Below are 21,067 nucleotides of genomic sequence, written 5' to 3'. Positions count from 1 at the left end.
GCTCTGGAAAGTTTCCTCTCCCCTGCCTGTCTCTCTCTGTGAAGGCCACAGCTCCACCTCATGGTCCCTGTACCCACACCCAGAGTTCATGGGTGCAGCAGTGAGATGCTCCAGGTGAGGCTGGTGGGCCCCAGAGATGTGTTCTGAGAAGTGCCTTTATCTTTCTAATTAATGCAATCCCCAACAGCCAAGTTTTTTCTCTTCAACAAGTTCAAACTGGCCAAACTGCCTTCACTGGAACATCCTTTCTGAAACTTAGAGGGGTGGATAACTCTTTGGTTGACATGTAAATATCCTGGCCTCATACCAGAAGAACAGGAATCGGGGTGTCTCTGCCTGAAAATCTGGGCACAAGTGCTTTGTGGATTCCTGCTGAAATTGATACTCTGATATGGATTCCCAGTGTAGATGGTGCCTCATTAACAGAAGAGTTTTAATGGAGCCACATCCCCCTGCCAGCATCTTCCCCGGCCAGAAAGTAACTCTCTTTCCTTTCAGTGAGCTTTAATTCTTACTTAATACTCACTTTTCTTTAAATGATATTTCACTGGTACAGTAAATGATCAATTTCTGTTCCTTGTAACCAAGGTCAGGTGTGAGAGAATAATAGTCTCCTACCCCAGCCTGGCACACCACATGGAAATGATTTATTGCTTTTCTAAAAGAGGATTCTTGACATTTTGAAAATGCAATGTAGTCCAACAGTAATTAAGCAAAAAGCAGGCTGCTGAACAATTGATTGCCACTGTCAGCAAAGCCTGATTAACTCAAATGCTTGAAGAACTGTTTCTGCCACCCATGAATTAAAGGTTAGTAATTAAATTTATGGGCCATGGCCACTGTCTCTGGATGGCACTTCACTTATAAGCATCCCAATGAAGAATAATCAGACAGAAAAAAACCACAGGTTGTTACCTCAAAGGCTTTTCATTGAGAGAGAGTGAAAAATGGCAGAGGATTGTGCAGCTGTATGAGCCATTGGGTGACTTGTGGCCAGGAAAGGCACTTTTGGCAGGACTGATGTCCTGACAGGGTGATGGAGCCTTGCTGAAGCTGAGAAGGAGAAACTTGACTTGAGCAGGAATTTTACTTTGAAAGGATGAGCATCAATAATGTCTCTTCCACTTGGAGCCTTCAGGGCGGGTTCCTGATCCACCAACCTGATGCACAAAGCTAAACTTGATACAGAAGCCGCTGGTTGAGTTCTCCCAGTGATGGGAGAGGCCAGACAGTGATGGTAGTCTCATTTCCACATTAGAATAAAAATGAAAAAAAAAATAAATCAATGCATAATGATTTTTGCCATCTGCCATCCTCCTGGGTGAAACTCATCCAGAGCAAACTAAGGAACAGTAAAAACCCACTTCTTCTGTGAAGACCCAACTCTGCTCATTACACACTGAAGATTCCTGCAGCTTTTCCCCCATTTCCTGCCAGTCTTGACAGACACTTTTAAAATCCTTCACTTTACTGACAGCAGCTCAAAAAACAGTGTGACAGAGCTCTTGCTGTACTTTTACTGTTATTTTCCCTCATGAACACAGGCCTGCATTCAGAGGGTGTTTCCACTACAGCTGCAGTGTTAGTCAGCAGGATCAGATTAACTCCCTTCTGGGTGCAAACACAGCATCTAAAGTGCCCACTTCCACCAGGTTTGCTCTAGCATGAGTTACCTTTCCTGCCAATTGCAGCTCTGTAGCTGCCAGATCCAAAGCAGCAGGAATCTCAAGGGATTTTTGATGATTTGGGTTTATTTTTATTAGGGTTTTTGGGAATCTCGTACTGCTGGCTTTCATATTTTGTTCTTAGGCTCTTTCTAACTGACACCTGCACTGAATTTGTCTTTCTTCTGCGTCCAAGCAAGGGGTTTTGGTCCATCTTATGGCACTTTCAGGACCCTCTGCCTGGCGGTATTGCTGGTGGAGCTCTATGAAGAGCACACACAGCTCTCATCTCACACCACAAGAACATGAAAATGTCACCAGGGGACAGACAGGGGTGGCCAGGGACATGTGGCCAAGGCAGCAGCATGCACTCACACAGCCTGAATGAGATAAATAGGCTGTGATTCATATTTCCATGGGTTTGTGCACATTCACACAGCTGTACTGAAAGGAGAAGAAAGAGTTATTTATGATGTGTTCTGAAATATAAATTATATCAAAGTCAAAGCTCAGGGTAATTGCTGCTGAAGTAGATCCAAAGGTTGGCATTATGATTAAATAGTGCTGCTGCCTTTAAGGGGAAATCTAGTTACAGACAAACAACATGGAGGTCAGCAACAAAATATAATTCAATTCCTAGCTATGAATTAATGAATGTGCTTTAGATTAATTTAAATCCACAAAGAGACTTTGTGTTGCAGAAATATTCATTAGGAACTTTAGCGGATTATTCCTCTGGCAGGGGCTCAGCTTTCTGCACTCCTCCAGGCAAACCCACTTCACACATAGCACGAGGAACGTGCCAGTTTTCCTTACCAAATGCTCCTGCTTTGGGTTTTGGTGCTCTCCCTCTGCTGCAGCTGGCCTGTACAATGCCTGTCACAGGCTCTGAACAGGACACTGGCTGGGAACACCAGCAGGGTGACAGGCTCAGGGTGGTTTGAGCTCAGCTTGATTTGGTAGCAATGAGGTAACAGTGAAATGGAGCCCAAAAACCCTGCTGGAGACACCACCCAGGGACCAGGTGAGAGCTTTCCACCTTTGCTCTGCAGGAGAACACAGGGTCAGTGGGGCTTAAGGTGTCCTTGAATGTTTCCTGGTTTAATGAGGCTCTTCCCAACCACTGCTTCTGAGGGCATGTGCTGGAAGTCTTTCATTTTTGAGGTTATTTGGAGACTTTTCTATGTTTAATAGTCTGGCCACCTTCCTAAACATGCAAGGAAAAGAGCTGATACAGCCACAAACTATCCAGGAGAGGAAAATAAAATAAAATAAAATAAAATGCTTTCAGCGGTCACAAGAGGGGATGAGGTGGGGGCAAGTCACACCAGTAGGTTCACAGCCCTGCCAAGGGGTGCTGAGCCCCTGTCCCGCCTCCAGGAATGGTGCCAGAGTGGGGAGGGCTCCTTGACCCACCATCCCCTCTCTGGAGGGAGCTGGGGCTGTGAAAGCTGCTCTGACACTGCCCTGGCTTTGCTGTCCCTGTCATGGTGGTGAAGGAGGGATGGGTGGCAGGACAGAAGGCCACCAGCCTCCTTCCACCTCCTGTGACCTTCATTTGCTTCTTCCCAGTGCTGCAGGGATTTATGATGTGCCTTTACGGGGGCAGAAGGCTACACTTGAAACACGATGGACAGACCCCTCTGTCCTCACTCACAGCTTCTGTGGCTTTGGGCTGCAAATCAAACCACAAAGAGCACAGAGGGCACAGGGGAAGGGCAGACAGCACCTCCCTAGAGTGAAATATTAGGATATTGACAGCCAGATCAGCTCACCCCCAAAACAGACTACTCAGAGCTGCTCAGAGCTGCTGCTAGCAGAGCCAGGCTGTGCTCAGCCCTGTGCAGGAACCTCCAGCACTGCTGACCACTTGTGGGTGACATTGGGAGCTTGTGACATTGCTCACTGTCCCCAAAGCACTGCAGGCAAAGCTGTTCCAACTCCATCAACCTGCTAGGACCAAACACTTGGCCACATGTCCTGAGCATAGCTGGGTGCATTGCCTCTTCAGTGCACTGCTGCTGCTTTTCCTGTGGGTTTACTTTTTATTTTTATTTTGTTTGCCTAGTGTTTTTTAAGCAGAACACATTGTTCTTCTCCCATGGTTTGATATGGTTTGTTGCAGAGAGCTGCCCTAGCCTCGGGTGGCCTCACCCTTCCCAGCCTTCTGCTCCAGGGGGTTTTGCTTTCCTGCAGCACCAAGATCTTGTGCCACAGAGGCCAGCAAGTAACAACTCATAAGCCATTTCTTGCTTCTTTCAGCTCACAGTCAGGAGCTTGGGGGGAAAACACTGTGGACAGGCAGTAGCCATCAAACCTGGACTTTGACTTCCAAGCACTGTGGTAATTTGTCACCCATAAGTTTCACTCATTATCTATGGTAAAAAATCCACTGCAGCAATTTAGGAACCTCAGCATGTGCATACCTTCACCTTTGTGCATACTTAGACCTCAGGGGGCAGGTGGAGACTCTTCCACATTCATTAAAGGTGATTCCCAGGGACCACAGATTTGGTCCTGGGGTTTCTGGAAGGCTCTCTCTTGATTGAATAAGGACTTTTTTTTTTTCTTTTTTTTTTTTTTTTTTTTTTTCCAGGCACCATTCATGCCATCCCTGGGGTTCCTGTGGAGATGCCACAGAATGAAAATCCCTGTCCTGGGATAAAGAAGCAGGTGGAACAGGGCAAGAATCTCCTTCTTGCATGGCAGCTCTGATTCAGAGAACAAGATTCATTGCTGGCATGAAATTGTATAGCTCAAATGAAGTCAGATTATATCTGCTTGAAAGGCGATGCTCTGATTTCCCAGCAGCAGGAAAAGCAGCTCAGGTTGCTCAGCTGAAGTCTTTCCTTTTGAGCACTAAGCAAGCAGCAGAAAGAGGGTGCTGAAGGCAAATCTGCTTATGCTGCTCCTGGGGATCACAGGCCTGATCCCACCCTCTGAGATTAAATTCATTTTAATTCAGTCATGAGTCCAGCCCCCTTTTTGGGTGCTGTAAATTGTCTGTAAGCTTTACCAGGAGATTTCTTCTCCTGACCTAAATGCCATGGTGGCATTTGAGCTGTGCACCTGCTCCCAGCAGAAGCATTTCAGGGCACTTCCGAAACACTAATTTAATATCCTGGCAGTCCCCAGGACAAGTGTGTGTCCTGCTATCAGCATGTATCTGCTATCCATTACCTAAATATGTTAAAGGGTCAACATGGCATTTGTAACCCTGTCCTTTAAAGGGCCTCATGATGGAAGGAAGGACCTGTGTTGACAGTGATTAATTCAAACTGAAGTTTATTAAAAAGCTACTCTAATTTTGAAGGACTTTTTTACTAAGAAATAGCAGAAATCTTTAATTAAATCTCAAACAGCAGTGAGGGGAAACACCAAGAGTGTGAACATTTGAAATAAGCAGCACACCATAACAGGTTCAGGAAATAGGTGTTTTGGGCTCGTGGAAAGTTCTCAAAATCTATAAAATTAATTGAAGGAATGAAAGTAGCGACTCCTGATGAACAGATGGAGAAGAGAAAGCTTGGTTTCTTGGCTGTTGCTGTAAATTCCAGTTCAGTTTCTCTTCCACTCCCACCCCTCTCTGGAGGGCAGTCCCCTGGTGTCACCACGTCTCCCTTGGCACAAGGCCACTGTCACCATCCCCTGTCTGGTTGAACATTTGGGCTCCTGCAGCTCAATCAGCTGGATTGATAAAGAGGGAAACAGAGACACTGACTGTCACCACATTTCTCTTCACAGAGAAAAGCAAGGCACAATTCTTCCTAAGAATATTTCTGGGATTCATATTCTCTAAACATCAGAGAAAGAAAACAGCATTCTTATCTCATTTGCTGTGCCTGTGTTTGTACAAAAGTAGAATGCAATATGGAGATTGTCTACCCAGAGTGATGGTGCTTTATTTCCTTGGCCTGTCAGGGCCAAGTGTGTGTGTGTGTGTGTCAGGACTGACAGTCACGAGATGAGGGCAGTTGTGAGCAGAATTTGGCAGATTCAGTTTAAATGTAATGTAATACAGTGTAATATAATATAGAATAATATAGTATAATAAAGTAATTAATTAGCCTTCTGATATCTATGCAGTCCTCCTCATCATTCCTCCCTTGTCGGAGGTGAAAATATCAATAACTGACCCAAGGAAAACATCAGCTTGAGATGTCTCACCTGCAGCCAAAGCATTCCCAAAATGCTGAGTGCTTTCTCTCCATGGGCTCTGGGAAACCTGGGGTGAGCTGTTCACCCCCACTGCTGGCAGCCTGGCCAAATGCTCACATTCCTGGGATGCAGAAGTGTCACGGGCAGGTTTGCAGAGCATGGGCTCTGTGTGTGGGTGTTCACTGACCTCTCCTGGCCAGACCCAGGCAACTCCCGACCTCAACACCATCCCTGGGAAAATATTCCTGCTGGGAAGCAGCCACTCGGCACAACTTCCAGTTAAAAGGCAACAAAAGAGGCAGAACCAGCCCTCTGGGGACATGCAGGAGATCTTCTGTGATGTCTTTAACAAAATAAAAGCATCTGTGGTCGTGAGTTATTATTGCAGAAATAAATCACAGTATAGGGACAAAGGAGACCTGGAAACATCCAAAAATCCATCTCAGTCCTGCAGTCCTCACTGGGGAAAAATTAGGGGTAAAACTGAGGGCTGCAAAATGATGTCTGTGAGGAAACTGGGCGGCATGGGAAATATTAAATAAGTATTAGGAAGAATGGAGAAAATCCAAGAGGTTATCACATGCATTTGAAAGGGCATCATTCCCTGAAGGAATCTGGTAAATCTCTTGGCTGCACCATGTAGGGCCATCTGTAAAAACCTGTATGAAAAATGGTTGTGGTTATTGTGCACTTGTAGTAAGCATTCAAATAAGCAGCAGCAGTAATTTTCCTGACAAGATAAACCAAACATCTCCCTATTCTTATGGCTGTCTACAAATTCCTCTTATTTATGTAACCACCTCAAAATACCTCATTCAACTGATATTTTTCAGCTGCATATTTCAACACCTGCACCTCACAGCAGAGCTGAGCTGTAAGCTGGGAACTCACATTTGCTTTCAGGAAGGGACAGCACTGACCCCTCTGCAGCTCGCTGGCAAAGCAGTGCTCTGGGTCCAAACACATCCACATCTTCCTCTCAGCTTGCTTTCTACATTTTTTTTTAATTTGTTTTTCCTGCTGGAAGACAAGGAGATTAGCTAAACCTATAGCTTAAATATTATAATTAATTGGTGGTTTTTGATTTTTTTATGTGCCTTCTGCTGCTATGCTAAAAGTGGGTTTTCTTTGTGTGAGAAAGCCTTTGTTTGCCTGAAGCAGGCTTTTCCCACCCCTGCATAAATAGCACTTTGAAAAATTGCATCACAAAACCCACAGCATTGGGATTTTAGAAGAAGAGCCTGAATGGCTGGAAACTTCACATAGCTCTGCAGCTGGGAGAGTGTGGCTTTCATCTGACAAGCTCTTTAAGGATGGTTTGACCTCTCTCTTCCTTTACATGCTGGCAGTTAACTTCTCCTGTAAGTGTCCAGCATAAATTATTTTAATGCAAATTTTCTTGTCAAAACTACAAACAGACATTTGATCAAAGGTCAGCTCTCCTTTGTGTTCCTGTTTGATATAGAAATTTCTATTTCATCTTTGACTGTCATGGTCAGTTAAGGGAACTGTTGCCTGATGGGAAATTACTGATGCATTTCATGTCCTCTTTCCAGCAAGGCTTTTTCTCCTCTTTTCATATCTTATGGGTGTTTTAATTTGAATATGTTTTCATTTTTTAATGGAATAGTTAAATTAGCTTTGAAAAATGTCGTGGTATGACACTGAAAATTGTCTGCTTTTTAAACTGAAGCTCAATTTACTGCCATTTGATACCCTGGGAGCTGATCAAATAATTACTATTCCCTTATTGCTGGTTATATTTCATGCTTAACTTTTTTTTAAAATTTTTTTTTATTTATTTTTTTTATTTTTAATGGGACAGTGACTGTAGAACAGGTATTGCAGCAAAAGGAAGGGTTTTGAAAAAAATTTTGTATGTATTTCGTGGGGTTCTTTGGCTCTGCTGTAGCCAAGAGAGGCTGGGGAGCTTGGAGCTCGCTGAGATCTGGGAGAGCACAGTGGAGGGGTGAGGGCTCCTGGTCCCATCCTGCCCCAGCTCTGGCATCTTGGGCTCTGAGTGGGAGCTGCTGCAGGGAACTGGCCACACCAAGCCTGGGGAGGATGCAGAAACTAGCTAGGGAATGATCCCAGAAATCACATTTCTATCCATACAGACTCTCCCAAGAGATTATTTTCTTCTTTTCTCGAAAAAGTTTCATGGTTTGACCAGGTTTTTCCAGGCTATTTGCCTTTCCAGTTTTCCCCAAAGCCACTTGACTAACAATCCCTCTTTCCCCATTAGCTTTGCACTCAAATCCCAACATGAGATTTAGCATCAGAGCACCTTTGGGGAAATTCACCTCACGGCAGGGGAATTTCATTTTAGAGCTGTGGCTCTCAGGCTAAGTGTTCAGGGGTGTAAAAGGCTGACTCCCATGAGGCTTCGAGGTGCCGAACCTACATGATTTGCTTAAAACAGCACAGGAGATTTCTGCCAAAGCAGGGAATTGAACACAGCTCCTCCTGTGGCCAATACCCCAATCCCCATTTATCACCCTCCTGCAGCTTCTTTGGAGCTCTTCACAGTGTGTAAAGTCCACATCTAAATCCTTGTAGGATTTACCACCTTGTAGGATTTACAACCTTGTAGGATTTACAACCTTACAAACCAGTGCTGCTGTATGCCTTTACTTTTCTGCAAGGACAGAGAAGTATCTGTGGCTATGGGGCTGGCAAACCCTGGTGAGATTGGAGGACCAAAACCCAGGTCATGATTAATGTTCAGCTGTCCAAACCTAGAGCCACTCTGGGGGGCCTTGCCTGTAGATGAGTTCTGAAACACATCCTCCTTGGGTTTTTTACTGATGTGCACCATGACAGTTACTTGAGAAAAACACTGGAGCCACAAGCCCATCTAACAAGGTGGGTGCTGTAATTAGACACCACTCTCTGGGAAATGTGAGATGCATTTTAGTCTTAAGAGAATGTTGTCTTCTTATGTAAAACTACTTGAGGCCAAGGCTTGAAGACCTTGGGCTCATGGCAGAGACACTGCCTCCTCCTCCCCACATGGCTCCAGCTTGAGCTCCAAAAGACCTGAAGTTCTTGCTCTGCTCTGTAATTTGCAAACCTTCCTCTCTCATGAGCATTTCCTGGTGTTTTTTATGGAGCAGGATGTCCAATGCTGCTGATCCATAACTCACACTGCCTGGTTGTGTCTCCTGTCAGCAAAAAGTCTTGTAATTAATTTCCCTTCATTCTTGTGTCTCCTGCTGTTACCTTCAAGCACACGAACTGGGTCCTTTGAGATGGAGAGGGATGTGAGGCAGCTTGGATGTGCAGAGCCTTCCTCTGCCAGGGAAGACTTTGTCCTTCCTGTGTCTGGGATCAAGTCACTTCGCATTTACCCAGCAGCAACTTCTGCCTGCGATGTCCCAGCTCTCCTCATGGGTGACAGTGACACCAGATGGCAGCAGTGGCCTTCGGATCCAGCTCTGGGTGAAGATGCTGGCAAATGTTTCTCTGCATCCCAGCTTTTTCGAGGACAGCTTCTCTCTGTGCTTTCCTTCAGCTCCTGCACCGGCCCTCGAAATGAAATTGCACCGAGTATCTACATGTGGTAGTTATTTAGTGTGTAAAAATGACACACAGAGGGCAACTTAGAAAGCCAAAAAAGAGAATTCCTATCTTCAGGTGTGCTTTAATTAATCATTTTGTGTCTTTGATGCTGCACTGACAAGTAGAAAGCAAAGACCAGGATTTTTGAAGGTCACGGGAACTTCAGGGTGCCTGGTTAAAGTGATTGCTAACTGACCCTCTGAGGAACTGCCAGTGGGTAAGTGAGGATTTGTGCCATCCTGCATCTTTGGCCCTCGGCCTCATGAGGCTTTGGAAGATGCTGGATGGCTCTGGCTTCATCATTTTAGAGCCTCCTGTCCACTGCGCCCTGGCACCAATCCTGCAGTGCCACTCCTGCCTAACAGGCCCACAGGGGGGTCAGCACCGAAACTGTGGCAAGGAACAAAAGCTGGGCCAGGAGGCCACAGACTGTGTCTTTTTAAGATGCTCTCACCTAACAAACCTCCTTTGCAGGAGTGGAATATGAGGCCCTGAATGCATTTTGTTTATGATGGTGCCCAAATATTTATTGAATTTCTTTCAATTGATCTGGAGGCTATCAATTTACCTGTTAGCCACTCCAGAAATTATTACTGTACTAACTGCAAACAGGAAAAGAGAATACCCACCTTGGATCACTGTTCTGGGTATCGGGGCAGGGAGTTCCAGCAAAGAGGAAGAACAGAGCCAAATCCCACTGACTGAGGGATCCCTTTTAGTGATGGACAAAAATAGAGAAACTCCAGCAAATGCCATGCTCACTCCTCGGATTTCTGAATGGGACCAAAACCAATTAAAGTGGTGCTAAGTAATTCACTGGCACACTTTAAAACAGTTTTAAGCAGCTCAGCAGTGAGAATCATTTGGTTCAACAGAGGAGCTGGACTTTTTTAGGCTAAATAAGAGAAATACTGATATAGCCCAGGAATCCTGCTGGGTTTTTCCTCCTAGATACTAATTACTGCATTTTAACTTCTCTGCTACTCTCACTGACCTGGTTTGCAAACAGAAACAAACCATTACAGCTTAATTTATGCAGGGCAGTGACCCTGCAAGTAGCAGGATAGGAGACCTGGGCTCAGTATTCTCTTTATCTGTGAAAACCTCTGGAGTCAGGAAAACCTCAGAAAATCCACTAATCCTGGATTGCAGGCTTAGTTTCTTTTATCTGTCTTCACTACCCCTGAGCAAATCACTGGGTTGGTCTCCAGGTGTGCCCATGGGATGAGCCTGGAAGGGCCAGAAGAGGCTGGGATGGATTCCTCCAAGGGGCTGTATCAGAGAATGGAACATGAAACCCCTTTAGACAGGACTGGCAGTGTCTCCTTGAAAACCTGATTTAGCTCACTAGATACCTCTTATTGCCTAGAGCAGAGATCCCTTCCAGCACCAGGCAGAATGGACTGGACCCTACTTTGGAGTTACCAGCTCTTAAACCAGCTCTGTAACCTGAAAACAACTGGTGGCACATGAACAAAGCTGTGGGTGCTCACAACTGAAAGAGGAGCTGGCACTGGCTTCAGATACAGCAGTGTTGTGGCTTTGCAGCTTGGGATGCTGAGAAGGTGCTGCAGCATATTGCCTTGTAATAACATGAAGCAAAAGCTCAGCAGAAAGTCTGTGAACCAGATAAGATTGATTAAACAATTTCTAAGCAACGGGGTTGCACATAAAAATTTTATTAAAACCTCAAGTGCTAAATTTATTTCCTGGGTCTGTCACCGCTATTTTTTTTTCAGTAGTGATAATTACTACATTAGAAATTAAATGAACCTCATATACTACATCTTTCAGACCTCCTAGGAGAGTTGTGAAAGTGATTTAGGGAAGTGAATTTGCTATTGTGCCTAATCAAGTTACAGTAATTGTCACCTATAATTTTAACTTGACTGCTATGTGTTTAACTGGAAGCTTTACCTTTGGATTTTTTGTAACTGATCTTCTCTGAGACTGTTTTTCTACTTCCCATCCTCTTCCAAAACCCACTGGCAGAAGACAAATCATTGCATACAGCTGTGCAGTCAACAGCATTGCTGTTTGCAACCACATTGCCTTCCTCATCAATAGGATGTGTTGCAGCATCAGATGATGTTCCTTGTGACACCAGCATCACATTGTGCCTCTTGAGAGTCTAATCACTAATGAGTGGCAATAAAAGAACTTCCTGGGCTGAGGAGCTCCTGAACAGGACTGCAAGTATGGCTCTGACTGCCTGGTGTTTGGTCAGAGATACATTCACAGATTTGACCCTGCTTTGTGCTTTGGAGATGCTGGGTCACGTGCAGCCCTCTTTAGAATAGCTCATTAATAAGTCCCTTATTCTGATTCCCCCAGCCAGACCTCAACTTGATTCCTTAATGAGCTCTGTGGAGCAGCAGGCCAGAGGGTTTGCAGATCTGCAGGTGAGCCACAGAAAAAGATACAATGGAGACAAAGGTGTTCCAGTGCTTCTCAGTGAGACCCCAAGCTGCTGAGTTGGGAGCTGGGCCAAGAGTAGGCTTGTGGAGGCTGTTAATGCCTCCTCCCAAAAATGTGCAGCTCGTGTATTGCACAGTTCCCTCCTGTGCTTTGAGGTCTGGGCAATTGCTCTGGTCATTCATCTCTAAAACCAGATTGCCTGCTGCTCCTTCCCTTTTCTTGCTAAAGAGATGTGCCTTGTACAGATCTGGAGATGTGACTGCAGTCTGCAACAGGACAAGGCTTCTTGTGGACTCAGGGAAGATGGTAATGATCACGAACATGGAAACCCTAAATCTGAGTCACAATAACAGATGGAAGAATGGGGCTGCTTCTGACCATACCCATTCAACACAGTGGAATACTTGCCCTCCTGAAGTCCCATCATTTATAAAACTTATTCCATTTTGGCTGGGATCAGGCCTTCATTTTTAGAGAGTCTTTTATGGAGCATTAAAGACCCAGAAAGGCTATATTATGTTGATGCAATTAAAGGAGGTTACTCGAAACTATTTTATCACTGTAACACTCGTAGAAATTATTGTGCTTGTGTGGCTTTGTGCTGGCACTCTGGAGCAATGTGTATGGAAGAGCAGTAACCTTGTCTCTGAATAATTCATGTTGTTTGTCAGCCACTTCTTAAGCCTTTCTGCTTAACCACAGAAGATTAGCATTTTTGTTGCCTTTTTTTTTAATCAAAGGTTTGGGGTGGGGGGAAGGGAGAGTGTCAGTTTTCTTTTTAACTTACTTTAAATACTTCCCCAGGCTTTCAGTAGGTACCATAATAATTCAAACTGGGATATTTTGGTCTTAGAAGTATTTTAGCTGGCTCTTAGGCCTGCTACATTATACAACTTTCTGGTAAATCATGAATAAGCTGAAAGGCTACAGAGCTTTTTTCCTAATTTCTCAAGGGTCCTTTTACTACCTAATTTGTTTTCATCCTATGTTATTTACTGACTTACTCTAATCAACATTTCTGGTATTGTTCCAGTCCACAAGTGTGGGAAGGTTTGGCAGGTAATGTGTGGCAGTGCAGGGAGGCTGAAAGATCCTGGCCTTGAAATGAATATTGCTGGTTGGAAATTGGACTGCATTCATTACATGCTGCTGTTCTCCTGAGCTTTTTCTTCGATTAAGGATGCTCCACTGCTGTAAAACAGCAAAGTTAGGCTCTGAAGTGATGCTGAGCTGCACAGTTGCAGTTCAGAAATGCTCAGCCTCAAAATCAACAGAATGGAGGTAAAAGTCAAGTGTCTGGCTCAGAGCAAAGTGAAGGGGAAATGCCAGCCTGGGCAAATACAGAGTTGGGGTTTGTTTTCTTTGCTTCTACCTCAGGGTCATGCAAATAGTCTTTGGTTCTTTGGTTTTGGCTTTTTTGTTTGTTTGTGTAAATTAAAAGTGAAAATTTGAATTAGTGATGCCATTAAGCATCCATCCTGTATTCCTCATGGAAAGAGCCCAGCAGAGGTACCCAGGGGGTTTGCCCCACACTGGCTGCTGGGATGATGACAGCAGGCAGCCCACTGTCCTGGCCCCTTGTCTGGGAGCTGCTCCTGACCCAGAAGTCACTAAACTGGTGACACATCCCCTTTGTCTGTGGATCTGCACCAGCCCTTTGTGTCTGAGCAAACTAAAATCACTGGCAGCAGCAGCAGCCAAGTCCTGCTGGCAGGAGTGTCACTGAAGGGGAGTGTTTGGGCTGTGGTGCTGACAGATTTCACAGAGAAATGCTGATATGGGCGGCTCTGTGGGCAGATTTGGTGAAGCAGAGGTTGGAGTGAGATCACTGCTGCAGGACACAAATTCCCAGTCTCTGCAAGGCATCTCTGCTCTCCACTGGGCTGTGTGTTCCCTTTATTTTCTATGCTCTTTCTTTCACTCTGAATTTTCATCTGACACACCAGGTAAGGTCTGGCAGGGGATGAGGTGGCAGAAATCAGTACATGGCCCCAGCTGTTGAGTGTGGAGTGCTGTGGTGTGACATTCACACCTTCCTCTGGCACTCAGAGTTGGCTCATCTCCTTTCTGCCATTGCTAATTCTTTTGTTTTCCTCTCTATGCTGTAACATTTAAGAAAGAAAACCGGGATGCTCTTGAAACACCAAATGGCTTTTAGAAGAGACTCCCATGTTAAATCCCAAACTTTCCAGTCAAGCTAATTTTCCAAAATGCTAGCACTGAGTTTCTCCTCTTTCCCTCACCGATCCAGCTGCTTCTCCTGGAGCTGCATCCTGCCCTGCCGCGTGTGGAGCATCCACAGGAGCATCCCCAGCTCCCCCCGGCTCTGCCTCTCACACGCTGCTGCTGCGCTGAGCTCGGGGGGAGTTTCTCTGCTCCTGTTCCACTATTGGGTTTCAAACCTCCCTGCTGAGGAGCTGTCCTCGAGTCACATCAGGTAAGCTTAGCTATGCATTGGATTCAGGGAGTGGAACTAATCCCACATTTCAGCTCGAGAGGAGAACAATGAGGCAGGAGCTGAGCCTGGCCCCTGGCTCCAAGGTAAAGGGTTTAATATATTAGTTGAAACAGATGCTTTACACTTAAGAATGTGTGTGGTATCTAATTCCAGGTCCATCTCTGTTTAGCTGAATGACAGGCCTATATATTTCATGGAAAGTAGACACAATACATAATGTATTACAAATACATTGACAGGGAATTTGTGTCTATTGGGCATATATTACATATATGCCCAAATTATGTATATTATATTTAACGTGTGTATGCTTTGGTCCATTACTCCTGACATAAAAGCTGCAATGCCAAGACCAATAGTCTGCACATAAACTCAGGAGGACATAGAGCACTACTGCCATTAGCAGACAGGAATCCCCCTGAACAAGTACATGCTTTTGCTTTCCCAGCTGTTGATATTTCAGGCACTGAAAGAGCTAAGTTCTCTCCCAAGTTTCATTTCCACTACTCTGTGGAGAAGTGTCTGGCTTATAGTGAATTTTCTCCCAGCATTTCCTTTGCCTCCAAGGGATATTCATATTGACTATGACAGAACTGAGTTTAAATTTTTTTAATGATAAAAAGATTAATCTTTTTTCAGATCTGAATTTATAAAATCCTTATTGGTATAGATGTGAATCTTTTAGCTGAGTGGCTATGCTGGCTGTTAAAAATGGTAGTTTATTTTCTTACCAGGTCCCCAGAGTGCAATTGCCATCTTTGGCAAATAGAGGAAAATTTTAATTTCCTCTGATTTGAAATTAAAAAAGAGTGGTGAATAAGAGGGACTGCCCTGAGATCTTGCCTGCACAGCGCATGCTTGAAATGTGAACAGTCTCTGCAAGAAGGAAGTGGCAATAAAATGCCTTTCCCTTTTAGCACTATTGTACCTTTGTATGTATTGTACCTTGTACCTTTAGCACTATTTCCATTTGTACTATTGCTACTATTAGAAAAAGAACCAAACTCAGAGTTTTTCATGCTTATGACAAGCAAGCATGATAAACCTGAAAATGAGTTTAGACATTCTTTCCTTTTTCCCCTGCCCTTCAATTCCTTCCCTGCCCTGCTCCTCATGTGGTGGACAAGTTTTCCCTTCCTGTTTGTTTGGGGCAGCAGGAGGGGAAGGTCATTCCCTGCAGGGAGGAGCCCTTCCCAAGCCAGGGGTGGACAGGGAAGGCTGAGCCTGCTGAGTTGCTGCAGTGGCCTGAGGATTTCACCAGGAGCCCATGGGAACACAGGGCCCTGGCTGGCCCAGCCAGACCAGTTTGTGCCCTGGCTGATCAGCAGGCTCAGTCCTGGAGGCACAAGCAGGATTTTAAAAAAGTGCAGATGTAGCAGCGATGGATCCTCCAGGGTGGGTGATTTCCTGATTCCTAGTGTGACTGTCTTGGATTTCCTGTGGGAGTTGTATGTCCTGTGCTTGCCTGGCATGTGACTTGGGGAAAATGATTAAATAAGAATCCTGATTTTCAATTCCAATGTGGCCTTTAGTGTTTGCTCTTCAACTTGTGTAGCAGACCAAAATAATTAAGTTTAAATACGGATGGATGTTACAGCAGGATAACACAGATATCTATATATGAATTTCTACTTTTATTTATACATCAGTTTGTCAAAACACCCTAGGGATGTGCAGTAGTCAAGGCAGTGGCTTTTGGAATTGAAAGTGGATACAAGGTATCTACAAGTCAAGGTAGTGGTTTTAGAATTGAAACCTTGGACAGCCTTCCCTTTGCTACCCAACAGCAAAAAGTGAATGCTCTGCCAGGTCTCAGTATAATATAAACCATTCCATCTTAACTATTTTTATTTGGAAAGCTCTCCTTTATTCTACTAGGTTAAGCAGCAGGCATGTTGTCTCAGCACAGTTAAATCCCACAGCTTATTACCATGAAATGCATAAGCTCAGAGGATATGAAAGTGTTCCATCCAAGAGGATATGAAAGTGGGCTGCCCAGGGAGAGTTCAAGGCCTCCTGTGTGTGGAACCCAGTTCCAGGCTTTGAAGCTGTGCCGTGTCAGGACTTTCAAAAAGGCACTTTTCCAAACGGCCTTTGAAACTGGCAATTATCTCCAACAGATGATTAAGACAGGCTTGTAGAGGAGAATTCAGTTTGGAAGGGCTCCTGTGCTTCAGAGGTGCAGTGGCAGGGTCTGTGGGGAAGTGCAGCCAGGTGTGCTGTGACAAGCCCAGGGACACAAGAGCAGCTTTGTCACTGAGGCTTCAGGAGCCCAAACTGGGTAGCAGCTCTGTATCCCAGCTGGCATCACCACAGCTCAAATGTTGCTGGAATCTCCCTGGGGCAGGAAAAGCTGAGGGACTGCAGTTGGACACTGCCTTATCTGGGAAAAGAATGAGTGAGCAGAACCTGTGTGGCCTTATTTGTGGGTGCTGGGGATCAAATGATGGAAAAGACCATTATCCATCTTGGTGCTTTAGATTTCAGAATCAGTCATCTTCCTTTTTGTACATTCTAATGCAATATTTGCACATAATTTCTAGGAACCCAGCCATCATCTGACTTCCAGTTATCTTACTCATTCTGGACCTCAAGCTCAGTGTCCCTCCATTCAATAATAAAGATACTGACAACAAGGAGAAAGTAAAAATTGCCAATAAACAGAAATATATAAACTGAAATTTTACAGTCAAATATTCCAAACGGAATATAATCATAGTCCTGAGAATACAAATGATGCAATTGAATTTGGATGGGGCAAGTAAATAACGGAAGTTATTGGGGTATCTGTAAAACACCCATTATTTCATCATTTTTAAAAAATAAACTAATGCCCTGTATTAAAACTATTCCCTTATGGAAGCTGACAAATGGGGCTTTCCTCTATTATCAAAATGGCCACACTATCCATGACCTTCTCCAGGATGTTAAGATTGTTTCTGGTTGTTACCATTCTGCATTACGAGTAACACCACACTGCTCCATCTTTTCAGATAGCACTGACTCAAAATAGCCATTAAAAGTTAGAGGTCTGAGATGTTTGTTTTTAAAAAGCTACAGGACTTCTGAGATTTAAAAAGAACTCCAGTGTATTAAGCTTCCAGTTTTCTTTAGGCTGAAAGGATGAAAGGGAATGCTGCATTCCTTCCTATTGCAGCTCTGGGGATTGCATGTTTTATATTCAAATTCTTCAAAATGAAAAAACCCAAAAAGTTACAGAAGAGAGGAAGAGCTCAAAGACACACCAGCTCTGAGTGATGACTTCAGAACAGCCCAGAGATACAGGATGGTGTTGAGTAATTCAAGTTTACTTTCTGCTAAAAGATCCCTCTGGCTTCACTGGCTCCCACAATTAAGGAGGAAAGCTAGTTTGCTCTTGCCTTTCTTGGCTTGTTCCAGGCACAAATGGCACTTTAGTTTTGCTCTCACCTTTCTCTATCCATCTGTGCTCTTCAGGAAGTGGCTGCACCTTTCCCACAGCTGAATCACATTCTGACCACAGCAAGATCAGTTTGCATCTACAGCAGTGCATTGAAGTCCCAGTTGTTTGCTGCCACTGGTCAGGCCAGCAGTGACATTTCTGTGGAGGCTGCTCTGGGTTTGGCCATGCAAGCTGCAGAGTTTCAGTAACACACATGCAGGCAGAAGCAAAAATGGATGGAGGAAAGAAGGGGCAGCAATACATCATTGCTCTTCTCTGTTCTCACCGCTTCCTTCATCACAAGGGTTTCATCTGGGCTGTCTGGAAGTAGAGAGGACACAGCCAGAAGGGCTTGGAGATGAGATTGAACCACTTGTTCAAATCCTGGAGACAAGGACAGAAACACACCTTTTCCTGCTCTGGATGGGCCATTATTTGACATCTCTGTGTGGTTTGTTTTACAGAGTGACCAGGAAGCCTGGGGGACATCGGTCATGTTTGTGGGTGGGAGAGACTTTGGAGATTCCAGGTCTGATATGCAGTGTTTGTTCCAAAGAGCTGGGAGCTGGTTATTTTTTAAGTGTTGCTTTTAAACACCATTTTTAGGAATAAGAAGCACACAGATATGCATGAAAGATCAACAGAAAAACTTTACTTGCAAAGAGGCTGGAGGAAATTCAGTCTCAGAGGATGCTCTGGTAGTGCCATATTTTCTGCTGGAAACCTGGGCTCTGATGCTCACCTCTAACACAGCCATGAGAAGCTTGAGGGTCCTGGTGTCTTAAGGAAGGATCACCATAAAACTGATGATTAGAGACTTGACAAGTTGGAACAAGGCTGTGTCCTTTCAGATGGCTTTGGCTTATACCTGCTGAAAAATTAGTTTTTCAGGGGGACCAAACTCACTGAATCTCTTCTTCCTGTTGCTTGTGTTGCACGGAGCAGTGAGATCCAGCTGAGTACTGAGTTCTTGTCTCGGTGCAGGTACCCCATCCTTCTCTTTGAGGCTGCTGGTAATCACACAAACTTATTTTGACAGTGGAAGAATGGCTATTTTGTTCTGCAGTGACTGCTCCAGGATACATCACTGTCACGTCACCTAAATGGCACCAGTCACCCCAGTTTGTAGCAGCTACTGGGACTTGCTGACCGCAGCAGAGCCTGTCATTGCGAGATTAAGGAGGGATTAGCTCTGCGATCTCAGCCTTAAGAGAAAGGTTAAAGACTTTGGGAGGAGGAAGTACGTGTGCAGGCACATGTGTCTTCCAAAACAACAGATGGTTTCAATAAAGTTGCTCCTGCTGCTAGGAAGTGGCACTTCTTGACATTAGCAGAGCCATATCTCATCAGGGTTCTTGTTTCTACCAGCCTGGCTCAGCACGGCCGAGCCCACGGTCCGGCATGGGGTAATCAGGGAAGCGCTCCGATATCTGCCCCATTAATTGCCCCCCGCCAGCCTGGCCTCTCTCCTGATGGAACCCCCACTGTGCTCAGTGGGGCGGGATCGATCGCCTTTGAAGGGCAACTTTCCCTCATGATCTGCAATTCCCCCTGCTTAAACTGCAGCCAGAAGTGTCTTTTTACGGATTCTGCAAGAAATGTGTGATTTCTTGGAACTGCTAAACAAAAACCTCTCTGCTCCAATCAATGGATCGATGTATTAAATTATTGTGCAGCTAAATTAATGTGCCCCTCGGTGACAGAATTGCAGAAAATGAGCAGTGTTTTATGCATTAAAGACAACCTAGTAAAAGATTGTTTTTCAAGGTTAGATTGTTCCACAGCGAATATCAAGATTTTTCCAATTAAAATATGAGGGGTTTTCAGAGCTGCATCAGTTCTATTGCTTCTCACAGTGTCACAGTGCAAATTAACAGGTACAAATAACAGAAAAACAGGAAATAGTAATTGAGACATATTTGGGAGTTAGCAAGTAATACTGTTTGGTTTTTTTTTTTTTACTAGTTCATATTTAAATTTTATAGGTAAACAATTTTGCTGGAAATCACTGTGGAGTTATTTTGGTGGGATTTTTGTTTGCTTGTTTAAACTCAAGAGTCATGAAAAATGCCACCATTCATAATGTTGTCAAGAAAAACTAAAGAGCTTCTGCAGCTCTTGGTTTTCTCTTTGCAGGCTATATGTGGGGATAGGCTGTGCCTTCCTTTCACATTGCCCTCTTTTCAGAAAAAAAAAAGCAGAAAAAAAGGGCAAAGAAAAAACAGAAAACAGGATGCCTGTTTTCAGGCCTCTCTTCCTACAAGTTTAAAGTAAACATGATATCCAAAACAAAAATGGGAATATTCATGTGAATTAAAATTTGTTCCTTTTTAAAGCTTCAACCCTGGTTCACATTTTCTTTGAATTTTGGTCCAGTTGCATTTCTTATCTTCATTTTGCTGACAGCAGAATACATGGGAAATTTCCTACACACCAAATAATGTGTGTCAAGAGCTGCCTGTTCCAGAAGTGCTGTGTGCAGCAGAAGCACTGGGGCAGGTTCCTCCCAGGTGCCCCAAACCAACCTTTTCAGAGATATGGTGTTCCCTCTGCCCCTGTGCTGAAGGCAACCAGATGAACCAGTTTTCTAATTAACTTGTTCTGCAGGTGCAATGACAAAGGAAAACCTTTTCAATAACTTCATTGTTTGCCCAAACTCTTTTTATGGATATCTTCTAAGTTCTCAAATATCTGAAAAAGTTTGTATTTTGTTCACTTTCCCCTGAAACTTTTTCCTTTTCCTCTTTTCTCTCATGGGCTCATGACAAAGACATTTTTATTCTGAAGGCAAGAATCCCAGAACACACAGTTGTGAGTTTATAAGGAGTCCAATCTCTCTAATCACTTACAAAAGACAGACACAGACTGTTTGTTCCTTATCAGTTGAAATAATTTCATTTTTATTTTGAACCTTTGGAATATCAAATGGGAAAATTTCACCACCACGTGTGTGTTTTCAAGCTTTATCTGCAGAAATGATAAATTAGGTATGAAATTAAAGCACAAGTGAAAGCATCCTGGTCCCTCAATAACAAGGACTTTGAATCCTTGCAAAATCCTAAAATAGGTTTCAGTGCATTGCTGAAAAAAAAAAAAAAAAAAAGCCAAGTCATTTTAAAATGATTAAAATACATACCAAAAACTACTATAAGATAAAAGAATATACATGAACATGTCTATTCAGAGCTCCCCATTGTCCCCTAGAAAGCCAGAATTTATGAAACCAAATTATTTGATCAACAGCATGAAGAAATTTGTGGCAGCATCAAGCTAAGAACCCAATTTTTCACTTCTACACTCAAACATGAGCCTGCATCACTCCACAGACAAAACAACAACAGGAGAAAGAAAATGATGCAGCAGAAGGGAGATGGAATTCTTTAAGCA

Source organism: Onychostruthus taczanowskii, unplaced genomic scaffold (assembly GCF_017590055.1).
Source record: "Onychostruthus taczanowskii isolate IOZ18803 unplaced genomic scaffold, ASM1759005v1 scaffold9, whole genome shotgun sequence".
Classification (NCBI taxonomy): Eukaryota; Metazoa; Chordata; class Aves; order Passeriformes; family Passeridae; genus Onychostruthus; species Onychostruthus taczanowskii.
The sequence above is the reverse complement of the archived record's forward strand: the minus strand, read 5'-3'. Positions refer to the sequence as shown.